Consider the following 12,820-nt stretch of genomic DNA (forward strand, 5'->3'; position numbering starts at 1 on the left):
GTGGTTGACCGGTGCAGAAAATTACTTTGGCCTGGAGGCTGCAGAGACTTTTCTGGAGCCTCCTGCTTTACCTGCCAGGAATTTAACAGATGTATGATGGCAGGAATTAGTAAAGGGGAACGCTTAACTCATTACAAGTTTCTGAACCTGGGAGGGCACCTGGAATAAACCCCCTTCAGCCGGTTCCCCGATGTGATCCAAGAAAACTCTCTGGCATGCTCAGGGCCTGAAATCTCTTCATTTTGCTTAAGCTCGTGCCTGTTTCCCTTTCTCCTCTGCAGCAGTTGATAAGCAGCCGGTCCCTTCTTGGGGAGAAAATGCTGCAGAAAGAAATGCCAGGAATGTGAACAGCAGGTGGGGACTGGCAGATGTACTTATCAATCACGACAGGCTGACGAGTGGTTTATTCCTCTGAAGAGCTACTGTTTGCCTCTGCCTTGGTTTGCGCGTGTCCTCTCCAACCCCCTCCAGCCTTTACTGGAGTTCAAGATAAGAGCAGGGCAGTTTTCCCATTTTTTCTGGGGCATGGCACGCTCAGCTCCGTGCAGGACTCCCTGCTCCAGGAGGCCAGAAGAAGGGGGAGGTAGAGGCAGACCCTCTGGATCATGCTGGAAGGGTCATAGCAGCATACATAGTGAATAACATGGTATATCTTGGGTATGGGCTTTGGGAAATCTTGCTTCTATGTTGCCCAAGTGGAAGGCAGACTGGATTAGTTAATTGAATTTGCTGCACTGTTGCTTTTCAAAACATGACTTGGTGTCTCAGAGGAGTCTGGAGTTACTTCTATGGACAAAACCCACAGGATTTTTTTTAAGGTGGTGATATTTGAGATCACCTGCATTCACAAGTGAGAAGACTGCAGCTCTGGATTGCAGACCTGCACCTGTAGAAAGGGGAGCAGGACCCTCTGGTCATGGGAGGGGGTGGGTCTGAAGGGATTTGGCCATGGTGTGAGTAGTACTTCTTGAACTTGTTTTTTTGCTGTGGCTGTACCAGATTTTTTTTTGAGCACCTTGCATTTCATATGGAGATGTTGTTTTGTAGCAGGACAACCTGATTTACATGAAATAACAGGCTGAATGGTGAAAAGCCTTTATCTGTTGATCTCTAAGCAGCTTTCCCGGGTGTGTTGACAGTGTATGTTACAAGCAGAGCAAACCTGCTGTCACAAATGACATTATAGATGTTTTTCCCAGCCCCTTGTCTTTCCTTCTGGCTGATGTGCTTGTGTCAGAGTATGTTATCCCAGTGCTTTGGATCCACTCCAGTTCTGCATGCTGGTCCTTGCAAAACCCAGAGTAAGGAATAGACACGTAGGTGATGTGATTAGACCTCTCCTTCAATGACTTGTGGTCTCTTTTGCTAGGCTAGCTACTTCAGCTGGTCTGGGTAATGCTGTTTGCAGTGCTTCAGGACACCCATCTCCAGTCTGTGATTTGCCTTCACAGGGACACTGCTGATGGTAGGTAGTTGATATATTTAAAAAAATATGAAGGCACATCTGCCCTGAGTCCTCTTAGTAGTTTTTCTTCAGGTTGTTTCTTGGTTTTGTGGAAGAAAGAAAAAGCTTTCCCAAGGAAGAAAAGCAGGAAGAGTGAGGGAGCAGGCAGTAAAGATCTTGGGAATGTGACTTTTTGCAGCAGCAAAATGTTATTTTCAAACTCTGCTCAGGCAGCACCACCTTGCCTAAACAGGGCTTGTATTTGGGAGGTGCTTCCTTCAGGTTTTGAAGTAGTTTAGATTCTGGAGCCAAGGCAGCGATTTAAGCAGTGATGCTAATCACAGAGCTATTTGCATTGCTACCTGACTGCATTCTGCGGAGCAGCAGCACCTCGCCTATGGACTGGTTGGAGGCCAGCATCCTGCCTGCTCCCTGCCGCTCCGCTGCCGAGCGTGCAGCTCCGCAGTCCTGCCCAGCTCCCGACTGGAAGTGGGTCAGCCGGTGAGTAATGTTCCCGTGGAGCTGCCTTCGAGGGGAATTACCAAGCAGAGGCTGGGACGGAGCAGGGCGTAGCGGCAGTAACAGGGAGCATGCACATCCAGATGCTGTAAGCCCCTTAGCACGTTCTCAAGAAGTTGCCTCCCAGCTGAAGTGATTTGGCTGGAGTTCCCTCTTGCATGTCTTCCCTGAATTAATTCCCATTTGGGGTGGATTCTGCCTAAAACGTTGGGTGTGGGATAGCCTGCTTTAGCTGCTGTAGCAATTTTTTCCTCTGCAGGCCTGCGTGGAAGAGCCGTGATTGTCTCAGTGACGGTTTCGGTGACACCAGTCACACCAGCTGCTGCAGAGACTGATGGTGGAGTTGCATTTAACTCTTGAACTTAATTGCTCGCACTGGAATTTCCTACTGTGTCCCTGTGTCCTTTGTTTCAGGTTTTCAGCAAAAGCAGTTCAGCCATTTCCAAGAGTTAAAGGATTAAAAAAAAAAAAAAAAAAAAAAAGCTTTAGGTTGTCAATATTTAAAAAACCAAACAGAACCTAACTGCTTGCCTTAAGGTACTTGGTCTGGCACAATGGCTGGAAGGTGGGCAGCACCCCCACCCCCCCCATCTGATTGCAAAGGATGTGCCATCTCCTCTCCCAGAAAAAATGCCCCATATCTCAAGTATCTGATCAGGCTACAGGCATCTGAAAGGCACCCGGTTCACCAGGGCTTTGTAGACTTGATCTGCCAAGTTAAGGTTTTCAAAGGTCCTGTCGGTCCAAGGCCTCCTCCAGCTGGGCCAGAGGGGGTGAATCATTGCCGGGGGGTGGAGGGAGGTGCTGCCATCCACCCCAGTGCTGGGAGCGGAATCCTGTCTCCCCTGGGCTGCTTGCTGACAGCCGGGGGTGGGTAAAGTGTTTGCCTGTCTCAAAGGGGTGAGAATGGGAGCGAACTGTGGTGCTTGCTGTGACCAGCTCATGGATGCTAACCTTAATTCTCAGGTATTCTGACTTTTTAAACTCATTATTTGCGACCTTGAGGTTTTAGGTATTGTCTGTGTTACCTAAAGCAACAACATATGCTGTCGAGAGAGGGGGTTTAGGCTCAGCCTACAGCACTGAGCAAAGCTTCTGGCTGGTAGAAGGTTTTGGAGGATAAATGAGTGGCAGTCTGGCTGTGTTGCCCTGCGGTGAGAGGGACCGCTGTTGTCCCTGAAAGCTGTTTTTCCTGTTTTTTGTGGAAGGTGCTTCAGTTCTGTAACCTGGTTTTGTTTGCTCTGGGCTTTGCTGCAACAGGATAGCAGAGGCCTTTGGAGGACAATACTGGATTTAGGATTATATTTCGGAAGTCCCCAAACTGCACCATTCATGATCATTATAGTGTGCTTCTCGCTACAGCTGCCAAGCAGCTGTTGTAGCTGTTGTCATACATGACTTTGGGAAGTGCCAGGTACAAAACTGCCTGCAGAGTCTGGGCCTTTCCAGCAGGAAAGCTGAAGGCTCAGCGAAGCTGCTCTAGAGACCTTGTCTGAAATGCTTCCTTTGGGGAGGGTGGTGAATGAACCCTGGCTATCTGCTGCTTTAAAAACCACTAACTGCTTTATGTGAAACACCTTTGTGGTGCTAGGGAGGGCATCCTCTCCTGTCCAGTGCACAGCTGGTGATGCTGTGGTGCAGTGTTGTGGTCCCTGATCAGAGACCTGCGAAGTGAGTGCTTGGTGGCTGTAACTGGTAAGCCAGGTTATTTTTGGCATAGCATCCCTGCTTTATGAGGGATGGGCCGAGCTGCTAAGACCACGCTTTTCCCCTACAACCCATTATTAAGCCCAGAAGAGGCTCAAATGCCAATTCAGAGTTGCTCTTCAGAGGTGGGCTGCTGTGGAGCTGGAGGCTGATCTTGGCTGCGGTATAACTTTTTTTTTTTATTTTTATACTTTAAACCAGCCCCTCTAGATGAGGAAATGGTGGTTGTGACCAGGCTTTATAACTGGCTGTGCTGAATGACTTGTGAGTCACCTGTCTGCACCTGGGCTGTTCTGCATCCTCCAAATGCCATACAATGTGCAACTACATCCTGTGGGACTGACCTGGATCTCAGCTGAGACCTTACAGGTCATTGCTGAACCTACAGTCTTTTAATGACAGTAAGCTGAGGAAATACTATGTAACCAGTGAAGTAAAATAACATAAGCAAAGCAAAGCTTTGGTGCACGTGACTGGGTACCTAATTGCCGCGCCTGCCACCTGGGGATTGGAATTGCTCTCCCGCTCAGGAGGCTGAATGGGACATACTGTGATAAGCACTTTAATTGTTTCCCCACATCTGCAGCAGCACTGTAAAGCAAAGGCAAGCTGAACACACCTTCAGAGCTTAACGGCCTCTCTGTAACTCCAAGACTGCATGTTTCCTGTGGTGCTTGAGCATCTCTGTTCATACAGCCCTTACGCTCTTGCTAAACTGTTTATGTTCCCCTATGCCATTTGATAGCAATAAGCAATCAGGTTTTTCTGGGAAGTGTTTCAGATTTACTTCGGTGTAAGAACAGCTGTAGGAATGTGACTGTGTGAGTAGTGAGGAGAGTCAGTGGGTGCTAACGGGATGCCCTCTTAAACTAATTACTGGGATTTGGGCACTGCATTAGTAACGAAGATCAGGCGGGTGCTGAGCAGAAATCAAAGCAAGAGTGACTTGCGGGGGGGTGGATTCAGGAGAAAGGCTTGGAGTGATTAAGGGCAAACGTATTTGCTGTTACATGCTCTCAGGAACACTTAGGACTATTGTGGGTGGTTGTTGGGCTGGGAAGTGGAGTTGTTCGCATTTCTCTCTCAGGGTCGGCACAGACTGTGCCTGGGGCTGGGCTCTGCTCTGGGTGCCGCAAGGCAGAGAAGATGGCCCTGTGGGAGCAGAGCTTGAAGTAATGAAACTATGGGCCTAGAGGCACTGCTGTTGCGAAGGATTATAAAGTCTGAGTTCACCTAACTTGACTAAGAGATGCAGGCATGAAGGGGAGAGTGGGTTTTCGGTGACCAGAGCACATGTGGTGAGCAAAGAAGACATGATGCTTGGCTCAGGCACGAACTGGTACAAAACCCAGCTGAGTGCTGGTTTAACTTCCCCTTATTGCCTCAGAATGGTTCCTGAGGCGTATATTGGAGCTGTGATGCCTTTGCCCCTATTCTTGGGATTCTTGCAGAGGGTGTAGGAAGTCACCACGTGCTCTGCCATGTTACTTTGCATTGGGAAAGAAGTTGGTACAGGATCTGTTCCATCTTCTTATTCAGTTTTTTTTCCCTCTTTACGACTTAAATTCATGTTTTAGTCTGCCACTTGAGTCAGGAGGTGGGCACAGCTGTTGCCATCTTCCATGTCTGTGTGCAGCTGTGAGTCCATGCTGCTGTCCCTTCACAGCTCCTGACTGTCACCTACGAAGCGGTAGGACACTGTCAGCGTGCTGGGAAGGCAGGGCAGTCTTTTTAGTCTTCTGTGTAAAATCTGCAAGAGCAAGTCAAAATAAAGGGATGCAGTAAGTGCTCACGGTATTTGAAATACTGTAATTTGGGTTTCTTCCCTCAAAAACATTCAGGTGTTGCATAGGTCAGAAAGGTTGGGAACAAGATGGATTTCCTGTGAGGAAGAGAGAAATTACTGAATTCTTCTGATGTGGCAAAACTTTGGGACCGTTTTTGAGGGCTGATACCAGATACTATGCCAACTAGGTAACTGTTGCAAATGTGTTACACTGTGTGGGCTGTGTGGCGGCTTACTAAACAAAAACATCAGTTTCTCTTGTCTTGTCCTTGCTCTGTCTCTGCCTCCCTTTTTTCCTGTAAGCATTCTGCCTTTACTCGTTTTGTCCTTGGGTGCCAGTTTTAAATAACTTGTCTGGTGGCTGAGGCAGACAGTTTGATCCTATTTTTAAGTCCTTTGGACTTGTTTGTGGAATTTGGGTACTGGGAATGGCAGGATGTTTGTGTTGGAATTACTGTAGGGGGATTGCTTGGAGCAACCCTTGAAACTTCTTTGAGGGTGCAGGGGCAGTGCCATGCTGCTTGCAGAGAGGGGCATGCTGCCCTGCAATGCATTTAGTCGATCTTGCTGGCTTTGTGCCTGTCAGGGCAGTTTCTCTGGCCCCTTTTGGCCAGACCCTGAATGCATGGTTCCTGGTGTAAGGAATAAACTTGAGCACTGTGACTGAATGGGTCCTTGTATCCATATGGATGGGGCAGAATGTTAGTGTTAAAAAAAAGCGTAAATTCCACTGATATTCATTACAGTGAAGTAGTCTGGTCTTGCCTTGAAATAATTCAATTTGTCTCTTGATTTCTCAATACCAGAGCAGGGTGGGGATTAAAACTGGCGCTATCTCTGTGTTGGTGGACCTGTGATGAGCAGCTCCAGCCTTCCCCACTCCTGGCTGAAGCCATTAAGGCCATGGTCAAAACCAGATGAGGGTTATTTTTTAATTATGTAGTGCGGGTAAACAAGATAATTTAGCTGGAAGATAATGCAATGAAATTAATGCTGCAGGAATGCAGTGCAGACTGTGTTAGTATCTTGTCTTTTAAGGTGCTCATCTTTGCCTTTTCATTTAAATCAATCTTGCACCAGAGCAGCTGGGAAGCAGATGGACCTGTGAAGTCACACACTGTCCTTCTGCCTCGGTAAGCTTGTGCCACGGGTGATCTGTTGCTTTTGGGCTTAAGTGAACGAAAGACTGGCCAGCTCGGGACAGAAGTTACTGTGAAGAGCAGTTTTACTGAAGTACTCCAGCTGTTTTGGTCCCTGGTCTCCAAGAGGAGAAGGCACCTATAAACATGTGCACCTGCAGGAAAAGGTTATTAGTTTGATGGGTTTTGGTGACTCCTGAATTTCTGCAGGTTTAGGAGAACGTGCTGCCCAGCTGGAAGCTGCTGATCTTCAGAGAGGTAATTCCTCCTCCAGAAGCTTTCTCTGTCTCTGTGGCATGGGAGCAATGCTGCTTCATTTAGCAGCTTTCCCATTTTATGCTTGATGGTTAAAGTTGGAACATTTATGTCTCGATCTGCCAAGAAGCCTTTAGAATAGTTTTCATGAGAAACATCAAAAGTTGCAGGTCTGCGGCTGATGCCCTCGGTGCTCTGCATAAATCACTAGGTGGTAAATAAATTTAAATGAAGAGCTGTGGCAGTCTTGCTAGCTGACTAATAAATCAGAGCTGAGCAACTCCATAAAGTTTAATCTTAATGCCTTGGCTTGGAGTTGTAGGGTGGGGTGGTAAAGCCGATGGAATGGTGGGATGTTTCTAAACAGAATGTGCCTGCCCTTAGTTACGCTGCCACAAAGAATATAAATGATGCTGCATACGTAACTGAAGCCCTGAAAAAAATTTATTTTTTTTTGGTGTTGCTTGCCTTGTTTTGTGTCTCCACTTAACATCATCTGTTTGTGCTTTACTTCCCTTTGGTAGCAGCAAGCAGATCTTGTGCCCAGTCCCTGGGAGGCAGGGGAGAGATCCTAAGCCTTGTGTTCCAGTCCCGTGCTTGGTGTCAAAGCCCTGGTGCTGTGACATCAACCTATAGGAAATTATGGTGCTTAAACGCTTTCAAGGACCTGCTTGAAATATTTTATTATCTAAGGAATTTTGTGGAATACCCAGAAGGTGATTATAAACCCTTGGAATGTGGATGCCTCTCCATGAAGCAGTCCAGCCAAACAACATTTTGAGGCAACTCAACTATGAAGCCTTTCTGAAGATTTTCTTATTTTCAGATTCGGGTTTGATGCCCACAGCCCCTCAGGCTGTTTGTTCCTTGCACCAGAGGAAACACCTGCCAAAGCCGCTTGCATGGGGGCTGCAGTGCCCACATGTCCCAGGGAAGCCTGAACGCTGTTCTCTGTGCACAGGGCTGTTCTGGTGATGAAAACAGTACCATTGCGTGGCCAAAACATGGGTGGGAGTGCTGCTGCAGGCCCTCTGGCCAAGCTCTCCACTGGCAGAGCTGGAGACTTGGAAGGGTTTCCTTCAGAACAGGGTTTGGATGTATGGTCATGTTTCCCAAGAAAGTGATTTGCAGGACTGCCCTGCCCATCAGTCTGTCCTTCACCCCTCTAATAGCTCCTGCTTGCTAATTTGATAGAAAGAGCTTTATGCCTTTTTTTTTAATTAATTAAAAAATAGGCAGCTGGGTAGGTGGCAGAGGTTTGGGTAAAAGAACGCACCAGAGCTCGCCGCACTCCTGTGTGACTTGTGCAACATGCTCCAAAAGCCAAACCATGGCAGAAACTTCAGCAAGATTTCCTGCCTTGCTAGACAGGAGAGTTGATCCCTCAGGGTCTTTCTCCTTTTGTTTGGACACTTTAGTACTTAATAAGAAAATGTCCAGTGGAAGCTTCCTCTCTGATTAGGATATTCATTGTTTCTCTTCCATGTGGATTCTCTGAAGCCTCATAAGGAAGGGGGTTTGTTCAGCCTTTAATTCAATTAAGAAATGAAGCAAGAGATGCAAATCTCTTTAGCCTCATTGGTTTCAGTGCTCATGATTACATCTGAAGAGAACATCTCCTGCACAGCAGGGCAGCTTAGGGAGGAATTATTTTTCTGGGCTTCAGCTGAGATTTCAGGTGCTGCTGGAGGCTTTTGGGTAGTGTGTCCCTGTGGAGCGTGGGGTGGAGGAAAGACTGCGGCCACCTGTCAGTGGTGGTGCCTTGGTTTAAACCTGTTTCTGAAGCAGCAGCTTTGATAGAAACCTGCTTTCCAGCCAGGTGACTTCTATCAAAGGTCATTAGCTGGTGTGAATTAGTCTTGAAACAGCTGGTGGATGGTGAATGATACCAGGGGACAGGACACAGTGGTGACTGTCATGCCAGCTGCTCTTGCACGTGTCCTTCAGTGCTACTGGGGGACTACCTGCCTGCTGAGGAATACAAGATTGGGCTCTGATGCCTTGTAGTCCTTGCATTTAAAAAGTGACATCCTGTATCTTGGCTTTGTGTGCTTTCTTGTCTTGTCGTTGGGTGCCTCAACTGTACTTTCTGGCTAGAGCTGCTGAGGGGTCCTCTAGATATCTCGTTAGACTGCCTTTTAAACAAAGTTAATTTGCTTTTTTAGAAATCATCATTTGTGCTTTTCACAGATGGGGATGGCTGAGACACAGTCTGGGCTCATTGTATACTTGAAGACTTGCATTTTGGTGCAAAAATCAACGTTAGTTTTTAAACTGCACAAAATTCAGCTTTCTCCCAGCAAATTCACTTGTAAACTAGTTAGACACCCAGGTAAATAGTTTCTGGAGAGTCCAGAATCAGATCGGTGAACACAGGCTGCTATGGCACAGTGAGCCCATGGAGGGCCAGGGGATTTTATGTCGAGGGTCTTACATCTTCTACATCCAATGTTTCTAGCAGTTAGTGCCCCTCAAATCTGAGTGCACTGTCATGGGGACGGGTCTGCTGCCTTGTGTATGCTTAACCAGAGATAACTCTTTTGTGGTCTAAATTAAAATTACTGTAATTTTTCAGAGTGATGCTTTGGTCTCATCTCTGTTGACTGCCTCTCTCCGCTGCTGCCTGCCCTGCCACCTCTGCCAGCCTGGGTGTCCTCTGTCCCAGGGTCTCCCACAGGATGGCTTCTGCTAAAATGCTTTTCTGTTATGCCATGTTCTTATTTTCAGAATTAACATCAAACAGCAAGATACAAAGCTTTCCTTACAAAAGAGACATTTAGAGTCAAAAATACATATTTTATCGTGGTGCCTTGAGTTCTGGCTTTTACTAAATCTTGGAAACCGATAAAGCATTTGTGTGCATATATATATACATGCCAGTTGTGTTTATCTTCAAAATATGCATTTTTCTGGGATTTGTACGGAAGGAGCTCTTAGTGCCATATTACTGGTTTTTTTCTTTTAACCTTTTGTAGTTTAATTTCCTGCAGATTTTAGTACTAGCTTTGTCTTACATTCCTTTAAACACAGAATTAAGTATCGGGATTTTTACACTCTCTTGCTCTGTTTCCAGACAAAAGCAGGAGTTACAAGTAGAATTTAGGGGCTTTCTCTCAGCTGGCTACACACTGGAAGCCCAAGTGAAGCCACAGCTATTAAAGTGCATGCCCTTAGGCAGACAGACCCTTGCTCTACCCTGCTACAGCTGTATATTTAGCCTATATGCCCTTTCCAATAACAGCCGGGAGAAGATGCCTGGAGAGGAATGCAAGTCATCATTTCCCTGAATGCTGTCCCGGGATCCTGCTATCTGTCACGAAGTGCTGCTGGAGCCAGAAACGCTGCCTTGGTAACTCTGCCTTCTATAAATTGTCCCGTCCCACCCTTGAGTCTTGGGAAAACTCATTTTGTCTGGGTTTGAGCCTGGTTCAGGTTAGCTTGGCTTCTTGTTCTTTTATTAGAAGAGAGTGTGGGCTCTTGTTCCCCATTGCCCTTGTGCCTCAGTGCATTCCACTTTGTTCTCTCCCAGCTTCCTTCAGGAAGGATCCACTTTATTATACCTTTGATGATCCCCATCACCTTTCTCCGCCAGCTGTCCCTTGAGGTGGGGCTCGCTCACAGGATGCAAGCAGTGTGGGGCAGCACTGGTGAAGCTGTCCCCCTGCTTTGGCTTGTTGGTGGGTGTTTATACCCTAATTTGCTTGCTGTCAGCAGCCGGGAAAATGGCAGTTCTACCTGGCTGCGATGTTTGTAATTACAGGGAAAAAATTATCTGAGGCCTTCTAAATACTTGGGAAGATAATATCTGAGCTTCCTTTCAACTGAATGCACTTGAAGATACGATCTGCGTTGGCTGTCTGGGAATAACAAAGTGGGAGGAAAAGATTGATTGTGGTTGCTGAAACTTTCATCAAAGAGTCAGAAGTCTTGCCTAGCCAAAATCTGCAGCTGCTGGTCACTGCTGCGGATCAGGCGCAGTGGCCATTTGAGGCATGGCTCAAGCACAGGATAAGTGGCATACATGGGCTGCAACGGGCCACTCAAGCAGGATTGACAGGCTGGGGGGGGCATCCATATGGTCTTCCAGCAAATGTGTCAGATCAGTGTGCAGAGTCGAGCGGTGCTGGTGAGTACCATACTCATCCCCTCCTGCCTCCCCCCAGGTTGCAGGAGGCTGGGGAAGGTGCTTGTCCTCAGAAGTCTTACTGCTGCAACTTGCAGAGGGAGCGTACTCCGCAGGGAAAGAAACATACGCTTTGTGTCCAGCTGGCGGAAGGGGTCTGGTGTCCTTTCTGCTGCTGCTTTGCAGGACCCTTGCCCATACCTCTACAGGAGTGCCCCTGGCTGGGGGTTCGGGGGGCTGCTTCCTCTTCTGCACAGCTCTTGCTGGAGGGAGGGCTACCAGGAGCATATCCTCAGTGCTTACCTTTTCCAGGGCAAGAAATCTTCCCAGGAGCAGAGTTCCCCCAGCTGGGAAGGGCGGTATAGTGGCCCAGCTTCTGGACAGACAGATGCGATACAGAGGGAGGAAAAGGGAAATTCTGCTTTTTACATCTTTTCTATCTCGGAGCTGCTCCCTGTGTTCCCTCTGCAGGAAGTGTCAGGGATCACGTGTCCTGATGAACACAAAACCTGTGTGGTGTCTTGAGTGGTCCAGCTTCCCTTAGCTGCGCACTCAGCACTCTGCTGTCTTGTCAGTCAGAGCAGGGACGTCAGCCAGCGTCTCTGGTCCCAGGCTGGGGGAGAACCATGAGCAGATTTTCTTGGCCAAGGGGAGGCATGAGGTACAAATGAGCGGGCTGTGGGAAGGTTTCATCCCTTCTTGGTGGCACAAAACGGTAGTTTTCAAACAAAAGGTAATGGAAGACAGTAGAAACCTTCGTCTTAGCTACAGGAAAGTTAAATATCTTGGTGCTTACTCTAGCAGAATAAAAATCGCTGCGAGGTGTCGATTGCTGTGACCACTTCCCATACAAGCTTCACAAAGCTGCTTGTGGCATGTGTGACTGGAAGCAACAAGTCAGTGGCAGTTCACAGCAGAGTTCCTCATCAGCAGGAGGGTGCTGCTTGTTTCCCTGCCCAGCACACGTTTTTAGCACTGCTGTTTTGGGTTTGTTTGGGTTTGGGTTTTTTTTTTCCCTTAGATTATTTTTCAGCGTCAGGGTTTCCTGTTACTGACACCGGATGCGCTGGAGATGAGCAACGCGGAAATACAAGAAGGGACGATACTGAAAAAAGCATCTTTTTTTGTGCGAATGTTCTTTGAACTAGATGTAGATTCTGTTGGACATTTAACTTGGTGACAATACAAGGTGGGCATAGCTGTAGAAGAGTGTGTTGAAGTGCAAGTTTAGGGCAAAGGATCAAGTACAGCTTGGTTTGTACCTCCTGGGCTGGTGGTGTCTAGGGTGGCAGGCTAACTGATGGCAAGCTTGTCAACTAGCTGCAGGGGGCAGAAGGGTGGAGGGGGCTCCTGGGGCTCCAGGAGCACTGATATGGGGCTCTCCACTAAGGCAGCATTCTCTTGCAGTCTGATCTCTGATGCTGAGCTGCTGCTACTTTGGTTTTGATGTATGTGTGGCTATAAGCAGGCAGCTGTGATTGCAGGGTTAAGCCAAAAACTTCTGAATTGACTTGTCTTTAGAGAGACATCTAGTCTCATTGTAAAGCCACCATCCCCGTAGATGCCTGGTCAGCGCTGTGCGGGACAGGATGCCGTTGCTCCAAGCAGAGCTGAGTGGGGAGCTGTGGCTGTGGCGGATCTTCCTTCCTCTGCCTTGCCTGTTCCCTCGCAGCAGCTGCATGCTGGTTAGTCTGTGATGAATGCTCCTCGGTGCAGTTGCCTTCTTGTACATCCCTTTCCACAGCTCATCCCACACGTGCAGCAGCGTCTGGAGCCTGGGTCATCTGCGAACATAAATGGCTAAAGGCGTTGAGGTTGGAAATAACCCCCAGAGTAATTTACAGCAC

The 12,820-nt window shown here is 47.8% G+C and overlaps 1 protein-coding gene across 6 annotated transcripts in view; it reads left to right on the plus strand.

The window, feature by feature from the left end:
* The window catches only part of DAG1 (dystroglycan 1), a 54,180-nt gene that overhangs the window by 18,586 nt on the left and 22,774 nt on the right, over positions 1-12,820 (plus strand). Inside the window, exon 1 of one of the 6 annotated variants that reach the window (XM_037385141.1) lies at positions 2,908-2,929. The exons of 4 other annotated variants lie outside the window; for them this stretch is intronic. The gene's annotated coding sequence lies outside the window, so the exon portion shown is untranslated. Of the gene's footprint in view, positions 1-2,907; positions 2,930-10,089; positions 10,200-12,820 lie in introns of those variants that run through there. One more of the 6 variants, XM_037385140.1, reaches the window with a different exon arrangement.

This window comes from Falco rusticolus, chromosome 4 (genome assembly GCF_015220075.1).
Source record: "Falco rusticolus isolate bFalRus1 chromosome 4, bFalRus1.pri, whole genome shotgun sequence".
In the NCBI taxonomy this organism is placed as follows: Eukaryota; Metazoa; Chordata; class Aves; order Falconiformes; family Falconidae; genus Falco; species Falco rusticolus.